Source organism: Acipenser ruthenus, chromosome 42 (genome assembly GCF_902713425.1).
Source record: "Acipenser ruthenus chromosome 42, fAciRut3.2 maternal haplotype, whole genome shotgun sequence".
NCBI classification, from domain to species: Eukaryota; Metazoa; Chordata; class Actinopteri; order Acipenseriformes; family Acipenseridae; genus Acipenser; species Acipenser ruthenus.
The window spans coordinates 8,313,018-8,323,686 of NC_081230.1; the positions used below are offsets into that span (position 1 = coordinate 8,313,018).

General features: G+C 38.7%; 1 pseudogene; it reads left to right on the forward strand.

The window, feature by feature from the left end:
• The first annotated feature begins 94 nt into the window (after positions 1-94).
• The window catches only part of LOC131696761 (intermediate filament protein ON3-like), a 38,952-nt pseudogene continuing 28,377 nt past the window's right edge, over positions 95-10,669 (forward strand).

Genomic DNA, 10,669 nt, shown 5'->3' on the forward strand with positions numbered 1-10,669 from the left:
AACCAGTCTGTAAAAATCTCATTCCAGTATCAAACTGGGGCTGGCTCCATCTGCAGTCTAGGATCTATAATCTTATCTGCAGCTCGGTCAAAGCATGTCACTGTCTGGCTCCCCGGCATGTCAATCAATAGGGGAAGCAGCTGGTTGGCTGATGCCAGAAGAGAAGGCCGTGAAGAGGCGGGGAACACTATCATGGTAAAATGACCTTGTAAATGCAAAACTACCTGAAAGTCAGTCTTGTAAACAGAGATTTCTTTAAACAAAACTGGTCAATGCTCACTGACATTTTCCTACAGATTGAATTCAGCCAGTGTTCGAGGTAGCTACGTTCATTTCAGAAACAGTACAAATGAAAACATTTTCACATTTTGTAACAAGGCCAGCGAATTCCGACGTATAATTAGCAAGAAGTATGCTGAGTCTCCTGTAAGGTCTTATCAAACAACTTGAGGAATTTGAACAGTTGCCTAAATCCTCACACCCCTACATTGTTATGACTTTAAAAAGCAGAACGCTTTTCCAAGTAATATATGCAAGTTCTCATCCTTTTTACTTTTTAATCTGATCTCTGACATGCTATTTAAGTCGCAGCAGACTCGATTGCAATCTGCAGATTCTGAAATGTGATTTATTTTTGAATGTCTGCTTTTCTTTTTAAACAATAGCAAAGTGTAGGAAAGCACAGCCCAGGAAAGCATAGATAAGCATTGTAAAGCCCAGAAAAGAATGGTGAAGCATACACAAAAAACATGTTCAATTATGAGAAATGCATAGTGCAACCAAAAAGGGTAAGAAAACTGCCATGCAAACATACCATGCAACTTTTATAAGTGCAGTAATACATATAGAATAATGAACTCTGCAACTGTTTAAGAGCTGAAAACAATTAAAAAGGTCTAATTAAGCAAATGATCAGTTCAATGAAGGGTCTAGTTAAGTAACTGAGAGCTCAGTTGGAATGAAAACCAGCAGGCACAGGGGGTCCCCAGGACCAAGGTTAGGAACCAGTGCTTTAGAGGAATACGAGAAAGGTTTCTACTCTTAGAAAATGATCGTAAATTATAATTTATGATCATGTTTCCTATGCCGTTGCTTCTAGGATAATCCGAGAAACACGAGTTTAAACAGAATTGTTCAAGGAAAGCATAACATACATGCTTTTTTTTTCCTTAGCCGGAATGCACACTATATCCCCTTCAGTCATGATTTTTTTGTATTCATTTGTAGAACATTTTAAAACTGTTTGTGTGAACTCCATGGAGTTCGAGAAGGTGCCCTGCCAAACTTTGAAAAAAAAAACATGAATGCATTATAAAATAGATACATAGATAGGAAACTTAATACGGTACGATTATACACACAGTGAATACAGTGTTAATTGTGCCCTTCTGCATGCTGTAGATTGTGATACCAGTATATGTTTTACTACATGCTTATGGTATGTCTGTAGGAGGTATTTACGAGTGTAAAAAAAATAAAATAAACTAATAACACAAAAAGCACTTGCTAAATAAACACGGCTATGCACACCTGGGCTTGTAGCCGTGGGCATCATTGCCTCCCAGTTAGCTTATTCACAAGAGCTCAATAAAGGTCCTGTCACTGACTGTTTGAATTATGACTGCTCGTATTTCTGGTAGAGACGGTCCAGTTGTCCACTTGGTCAGCTCTGGCTTGTTCCTTCTTCTAAGGAAAGACGAACAGAGACATACAGCAGGTAGCGTGTTATTTTGCAAGTTAAACTAGGCAACTTTCTTTTTGGTAACTTTTCAAGAAACTTTTTGTAAGGGGGGGGGGGAGGGGGGGGGGGTTGATATGGAGGCGTTAACGATTCAGGAAGTGTTTTAAAATGTCTCCTGCGAAAAGTTGCTTTGTATGTTGTCACGAAAAGTTGCCCAAAGGTTGTCAAGCATTAAAATGTTCTCTGGATTTAAATCTTTATGAATTTAATAATAAAAGGGTCTCTGATAAGGGTCATTAAACTGGTTGGCTGATGGAAGAAGAGAAGGCCCGTGAAGTAAAATGATCTAGAAAATGCAAAACTACCTGAAAAGTCAGTAAACAGAGTTCTCTTTAAAAAAAAGATTTTAAAACAAAACAAAATGAAAATGCTTTTGCTGTAGCGTGTTTTTCTTTCCAGACTGCACAAATGATTTTATTAGTCAGTACTGCTCAATGCTCACTGTCATTATTTTCCTACAGATTGAATTCATTTCTCTGTGTCATTAGTTCAGCTTAAGTTCGAGGTAACTTTAGTTACCTTGAGCCCATGCACCAGGCTTACATCAGCAACCTGCGGTGCCAGCTAGGGGGGCATCATCAGGGAGAAGAGCTCGCTGGAGGCTGAGCTCAGGAAGTCCCAGGACCTCGTTTTAAGATTCATGTTCATCTCAAAATAATCAATCAGTCTTCTTCAGATAAAGTCAATCAAAGAGAGTTTATTCAGGAATCAAAACTACAAACAGGAGCAAAGCAAATCAAATGTGATACAACAGTGATCACACACGCAGGCCTCAGCTGATGGTATTCTGAGCTGCCCTGCTACACAGAGATGGGTTGTCTGAGCTGGCATCAGTGTAGATGTTAGTTTCTGAGCTGAGCTTACATGGCATCAGAGAGGTTTTTCTGAGCTGGCATGGCACAGAGATGTTAGTTTCTGAGCAAAGAAATGACTTCGTACAGCACAGATATACAGCTAGCTTATGTAATTTGCTTGATCAAATTTCCCTAGCATGATACATGGTTTGAAACAAAGCACATTAACAGTTAACATCTGCATTTCTTCTTCGCTTCACCAATGTTAGCAGAAACCCAGATAACAAGAAGTTACACTCAAGAACAACTTAATGTAATATGGGTTTTGCTAAATTCTCACAGGCAGCAAACTGCTGATGTGCACCAGCTATGTATAGCTTGATTTTAAGAGTTTGTTAAGCCTGAGTTAATTCTGAACTTACAGTAAACACGGAAAAATCACACAATGTTTAGATAGAGTTTCAATCATTTCTTTACCATTTAAAGAGGCACCATAAGCAAGGGGTTTCATAATATTTTGTACTGTGATATTTTGTAACAGTTGTAAGTCGCCCTGGCTAAGGGCGTCTGCTAAGAAATAAATAATAATAATAATAATAATAATAATGGAAAGGAACAAAGAGCTGATGAAACAATTAATGCAATTTAAAAGGAAAAACCTAGTGTTCCATTTGTATAATGTGTTATTAGGCATTCCGTGACACTTTATCTAAAGTCATAGCATGTCACATTTAATAGAAGTAAGTGGTTTTAGAACCAGTTTTAATTGGTTTAATTATGGTTTGTACATAGGCAGAACAGCTTATTAAATAGAAGCAAAAAATGAGTTATTATTATTATTTATTTCTTAGCAGACGCCCTTATCCAGGGCGACTTACAATTGTTACAACATATCACATTATACATTATATCACATTATACAGATATCACATTATTTTTTTTTACATACAATTACCCATTTATACAGTTGGGTTTTTACTGGAGCAATCTAGGTAAAGTACCTTGCTCAAGGGTACAGCAGCAGTGTCCCCCACTGGGGATTGAATCCACAACCCTCCGGTCAAGAGTCCAGAGCCCTAACCACTACTCCACACTGCTTCCCCTAAGAGTTATGAAAAGCCAGTCACTCCGACATGGGTGTATTACAGGCCATGTGCCAAGCTAAAGAGCTACAAGGTCAGGGCAAGACATAGGCCAGAGTTTCAAAAGGCTTACATCGTGGTGGACACGAAGCAGAAGGGAGTGCTGGACTTCAGCAGGGGCGGCATTTACAATGAGCGCATGACCACGGAGTGCAGTTAGCCTGACACGCAAAGCTTCAAGTTTAATCTGTGGGAATCTCCGTGTCTCTCGCAGGTACGAAGATGACGTGAACAAGCGCACTTCTCTGGAGAACGGCTTTGTGGCTCCTCAAGAAGGACGTCGACGTTGCCTGCTTCAATTTGGAACCGGATGACAAGCTGCAGGGGCTGGCGGATGAGCTGGAATTCTTGCGTTTACAGAGAGGTGCAGGATCGCTTCTGCCACACACTCAGATAGAGACAGTCCCTAACCATGTGCAACCCTAACCCAGGCCTACCCCGAACCCCAGCTGGAGCTGATATATCCTAGAGCTGGGAAACCCATCTCCGCAGCTTAAGTTTAGATTCCAGTCTTTTTACAAGTCCTCCCTCCCTCATGATCAAAACCTCAACACAAACAGAAATGGCTCCAGTAGAACGTGCCACTCTCTACAGACTTTCTTTCTTTTCAGGAGCTCAGCGAGCTGCAGAATCAGTTCAAGAACGTCTCTATTGTCGTGGAGATGGACAATGCCTGCAATCTTTGCCATGTACTTATCTTATTGGTTTGAATATTAGTATTTTCTGCTTGGTTTCTTCCTGCCCCTCTGACTTGCTCCCGTCTCTCTCCAAACAGTTCATCGAGCTCATTACCTCAGCTGGCCAATAGTTTGACGACCTCTGCAACTCCAAGGCTGAGATCGCTGATGTCACAAGGACCATCTCAAGATTCAACAGTGAGATTGAGAACCTCAAAGCCCAGGTAAGAGCTAGCGAGTGCTGGGTCAATGGAAAATCATATATATTTTAGAGTAACAAATTACCATGAATAAACTTTAATGATCCTGTTTCCTCAACAGCGTGGTAACCTGGAGGCTCAGATCGCTGAGGCAGAGGAGCGCGGGGAGCTGGCAGTGAAAGACGCCAGGGCCCGTATTGCAGATCTGGAGGCCGCTCTCCAGAAAGCCAAGCAGGACATGGCCCGCCAGTTAAAGCATGGTAAAGCACAGATAAGCATTGCAAAGCACAGAAAATTATGGTAAAGCATATTTTAAAAACACATGGTAAACTATGGTAAATGCACAGAGCAACCGCGGGAAAAGTATGGGAATTACAAAATGTTGGTGTAAATCCAATCCATGAACTGCTTTAATTATTTGTAGTTATATTTTTAAGTACTTTTGATGAATGAAAACTCATTGCCGTGCCCCCAGCAATAACTCAAATAAACAAAGAGCAGTTGAGCCAAAAACAACAGACAGGATGCCAAAAGCATTCACGTCCCTATCGTCTGATCAGCCTGCAGACCAGCTACCACTCCCTACAGGCAGAGCCCACAGACAGAAACCACATTCAGCCATTAAGCAGTCGTACAGTATAATACACTAGTCAAATTCTGTGAGGTCTTTATCAGTATCTTCCATTTATTCAAATGCTTTAAACGCGAGTCACTGGAAAGCTACCCTCATGTGTTTGTAATAGACACTGCAGTGCCTCTGTAGATTCCTTCTGCTCTAGAGATTTGCTGCTCTTATGATCCACTTCCACACAACCCTATCAAAGAATAATCATCTCACATTCATTATGCGTGGTCTGTGCCGACTAGAGATTTCAGTATACAGATACATGGCAGTGCATCTGAAAAGAATAAGGGCATTCTTCTGCAGATTGTATCGAACTTCGAAGTACCCTTGAAAATGCACGAGATTTGAAGATGCGCAGACAGTTTCAAATGAAAACAGATATGTATCTCTATTGATGGAAGGTGTACTAGCCCCCCAGTAAAACACAAACATCATATCTTACCAAGATTACCTGAAACAAGATTGGGCAAGACATTATTATTAACTATTATTTTCTAGTAGTTGTTGCTGTGTTTAGACGCTCGGAAAAGAGTGGTTTTGGACATTTAGAAATACTAAAATAAACTTTATAAACGCAATGACAGTGACTAGAAGTCTCTCTCGATGTCTTCCCAGCTGTACAGCATATCCCTAATAAATCAAATCACAAATACATGGGCAGCAGTCATAATGTTTCTGGTGCTAACGCTTATTAAGAAGTGGATTTTAAAGCCTTGATTATCGGTTCTTTTAACGGGGTGAAAGGAAACCTGCTAGCTAGTCCATCGATGCCTATAAATGGCAGCCATCTTGGAATTTCCAGCAGTGAATTTTTGGTCAATGTTTGAGCTGCAGTTTTTACACAATGCCACTAGATGGAGTAGTGCCATCATATTGTAGCGTGCACGGGCGTAGGGGTCAGGACTGGTAGGTGACGCAATCTAAACATGAAAACATAAAGTCCTATATCTGTGCCTGTAAGGGAGCCCGGCCCTTTTGTACAGCGGTATCGGCGCTATGCTTCAAAGCGTGAGGTCCCGGGTTTGCGTCCGACTTCTGCTTGTGAGTAGCCCCTGTCTGTGGGAACCCATGTTTGCCAGAGTATTAGGGGTCAAGGACAACCAGCCCCAATGACCTAGATAAGCATCAAGATTGATCTCAGAGCTTTGTCAAATCGGGTCTCAAAAGGATCCCAATGATTCAGCCTCAACAGCGTGGCAAGGCAACCCATTCTGTACGCTCACCACTCTCTGTCTCCTACCATCTGTCCTTATAATGGATAGGATATGAAAACAGTGATTATGAATACAGAATATGTATTTATTAAGTTTTGAATTCTTGGATAAAGGCGTCTGCCAAATAAATAATAACTTATAATTACGGTTTTGTTTTTTTTTACTACGGTATTTACACACCTATACTTAACAACCACAAAATAATAATAATCGTGCTTTGATTATTGGATCATCAACTGCAGTAGCGCTTTAAACCAGCAGGTGGAGCTGCGTAGTGTCTGGATTTCTTTGCTGGTCTCTGGTTGTGACAGACGCTTTAACAGATTCCTGTGTAAGAGTATAATTGCACCAGGTTAAGTTTCCTGTCTGCTGTACGCTATACTTTCGAGTCTTGGCAGGCAAATTCTCATAGCCATGAAGTTCACAGTTCTAAATAATTCTGAAAAATGAAACAGCTTGACCGACAACAGCCCTCTTAGCTGTCTGTTTTCACTCCACAGTACTGGTTTCAACCAGTCTCACTGTTAGTAGAAACGAGTACACAAGCATGGGAACGCAGCCCAGCATGCACCTGGGAATGGCACCTTTACTGCTTTTAGTTTATTTACTGGCTACCCTCTTACAACACTCAGTGAGGGCAGGCCTGCAGGACTCCTAGGTCTAAATTAAAGCTCTACTTTGTAACAGTTTTGTGGCACCATGTTTTTTTTCAAGCTCCAGTCTTCAACTTCCACTACAGTACTAATACTACGCTACTAATAAAGTTAGAATTCATTTTTGTCAATGTAACCCTTAACATTACGAGAAAGCAGTTCAGCGTCATATTTAATATTCAAGGCATCGCTTCATTTTAATGCAAATGAGTCATTTGAAACAGCAATGGCGTTATTAATTTAAATTATTAAAAAAGAACAAAATAAATGCCATCAGAATGTTAACTATTTTGCAGATGTGGGGAGGAATGTTATATAATGTCATTTAGTAGAAAGACATTGCTTAAAATATTAGTGGACGTTCACAGTTTTTTAAGTACGGTTGTGTATTTGCTTTTTTTTTATATAAGAATAAACTGGGTCGTGTCCAACTGGCAAAATGCTGTTTGGAGAAACAGGAATGAGACTTGGCTACATTATTCCGTATACACCTCACAAACAGGCCTCTGCAACATTCATCACACATGGACAGCATTTTTTTTTTTTAAAAAGCACTCTGTGTTTTGGCTTGTTCAGCAACCATGCGGCAAAGCAAAACTGATTAAAGAAAAAAAAAAAAACTTGAGGATCTGATGAACCTTTCATGTTTGAAACGATTCATGTCAGATTGATTTTGAATAGAAGTTCAGCATCAATTCGGGATTTTTGCTTTTTGTACTGCGTTTAAATTCTTTAACGAATTGGATAAAGCAAAGGCAGAATACTGCATACATGAAACGAAGGGGGACATGAAATTCTGTTTCTATTCACAATCTCATCTCATTAACTTACTCCAGCAGTGTATCGTTAATTGTGATTGTCCTTTCGCTATAGAACCCCTTGATATAAAGAAAAGGCTTGGACCCCAGCAGGTTCGTTATAGCGAGGGCGTACTGTATATATACAGCAGTGTGGAGTAGTGGTTAGGGCTCTGGACTCTTGACCGGAGGGTCGTGGGTTCAATCCCAGGTGGGGGACACTGCTGCTGTACCCTTGAGCAAGGTACTTTACCTAGATTGCTCCAGTAAAAACCCAACTGTATAAATGGGTAATTGTATGTAAAAATAATGTGTAAAATAAATAACGTAATTGTAATAATGTGATGTCTTGTAACAATTGTAAGTCGCCCTGGATAAGAGTGCCTGCTAAGAAATAAATAATAATATAAAACACTTCATAGATGTTGCCACCACCGAAGAGAAAAGACAGCAACTAAATCAAAGTTCTATATTCCAAATATGGCTCTCAATTATTCATACTTTATTCATTAAAAACAAAACAGGTAAAAACAGGTATGCTTCCTTGTTTCGACATGTTGTCTTCATCAGAGTATATTGAAAACACAACTCATTAGCTCTATTAAATACACCCTGCAATCCTTATCATTAACACCATTATCCGATTATTAGAAATAATGATATAGCAATCAATGCATTCATTTCATATTCCATACACTTAGCAACAATCTGCTACATATGTTATTAAATATTATAGTTTAATCCACAGCATGCAATGATCATGATTCACTAACATTTAATATATATTCAGCAGCAATCTGCCACATAAATTAAAGTGTAATTCTTTAATTAAATATTATAATTGATTCGGCATAGTGCAATTGACATGTTCAAATTCGATCATGACTTCATATTTAAACACACACAATTAAAATTAAAATCACATAAAGTCAACACTCATATACCACAAATCTATAAATGATAGTATAAATTAATTATGAAATATTGTTATTAAACATTATTATTATTATTATTATTATTATTATTATTATTATTATTATTACTATTATTATTATTATTATTATTATTATTATTATTTATTTCTTAGCAGACGCCCTTATCCAGGGCGACTTACAATCGTAAGCAAATACATTTCAAGTATCACAGTACAAGTCATACAATAAGAGCAAGGGCAACATTGTAGATAACTTAACAATGCGATTGACATAATTATCTAAATGATATCATTCCGATAATTACATATTACCACAGATCCATACAATAGAAACTATCGGCATTGAAAACACTTCAACATAATGTAATCTGACTTAAATCAGAGATTTCAAGTTGAAGGACACAAATTGACTCCTTCATTGAGACCAATTGGTTTTAATGTTTGAAGGGCAAATATCCAGTATGCTTCTCTCCGTAGTAACAAAAGTATCCAATTCCCACCTCGAGCTGGTAGAGTCACTTTTTCCACCCCCACAATTCCTAATGAATGTGGAGATGATCCGTGACCGGCTTTTCTTAAAGTGTTTGGCTATTGCATATTTTTGATCTGGGTGCCCTAATTGCTTCTTTATGTTCAGAGACCCTTATTTTTGAAGGCTCTATTCGTTTGACCCGTGTAACCCAGTCTGCATGGACAGGTTAACATGTAAATTACTCCTGTGATATTACAATTAATGATGCCTTGAATTTCTATCTTTTTGCCCGATCTTGGGTAATTAATAGTTTTAGTATTTACAGCATTTAAGATTAGCATCCGGTGGATTAGATAACCATGCAATTACTTTGCAAAAAACATTGAGGACACATCGGTTCATTCATTTAGTCCAAAAGTGGACAAGCACTTTTCAAACATCTCTGAAGTGACGGCATTTATATTATATTATATTATATTATATTATATTATAAGCACCTGCCTGTTTCCAGTTGCATTTGAAAGCTTTAGTGAAGATTCTACAATGTATTTTGCTTTTTGGCTTTTAGTAATAAAATATTCTCAATGCTTATATTATATTACTAAGTATAATAATATGCGGATGCATGTTTTAAGTTCTATACAAAGGCTTTTCTGAACAGTCTACACTTTTTTTTTTTTTTTAGCTCATAACAGGTGTTAATTTAACAAGGTAGTAGATGCTTTGTGACTATTGCCCCAGGTTTCCTTTATAAAAGTTTCCCATAGTAACAGCTCAGTGAAAGCATGGTAAAGCACAGGTAAGCATTGCAAAGAATAGCGAGGTATGGTATGCTAATGTTAATGGCAAACCGGGCTAAGCTTTGGTGAATGCACAGTCTAACAACAGGAGAAGCATGGTCAAACTGCTAAAGCACTGTGCAAAAATAGCGTGGGAGACTTTTATAAGGGCTGGGCAGACACTCTTTCCAATTCTCGTCTGCTGGTGTCTGGAATACTCTGATCTAGTTATCTATAACCTGGCCTTGGTGCTGGCAGGTACTTGTGATTGCTACATTACTACGGACCGATTACATACCTCCTGTTGTACTGTAATATTGCTTTGCGTTGCTCGATACTGCCTTGAATCTGTTGTATAGTTTTGTTAAAGCCAGAACGGTTTTTTGAGCCTCTTGGCCAGATTATTGAAAATCGTTTCTAAACTGACTTACCTGGTTCAATAAAGGACTAATTGAATACTGTGTAGTATTATTAGTACTATATAAGTGGCATTATATACTTGTCACTCTTGCAGGTAAAGTTTTTTTTAAATAGCATGGAAAAACCCCAGTAGACTGTGTTCAGTTTGCTCTAGCACAAGACACCTGTCTATGGGCTGTCAAGGCTAATTAGTGTATCTTTGAGGTGTGGTCACTTCCCCA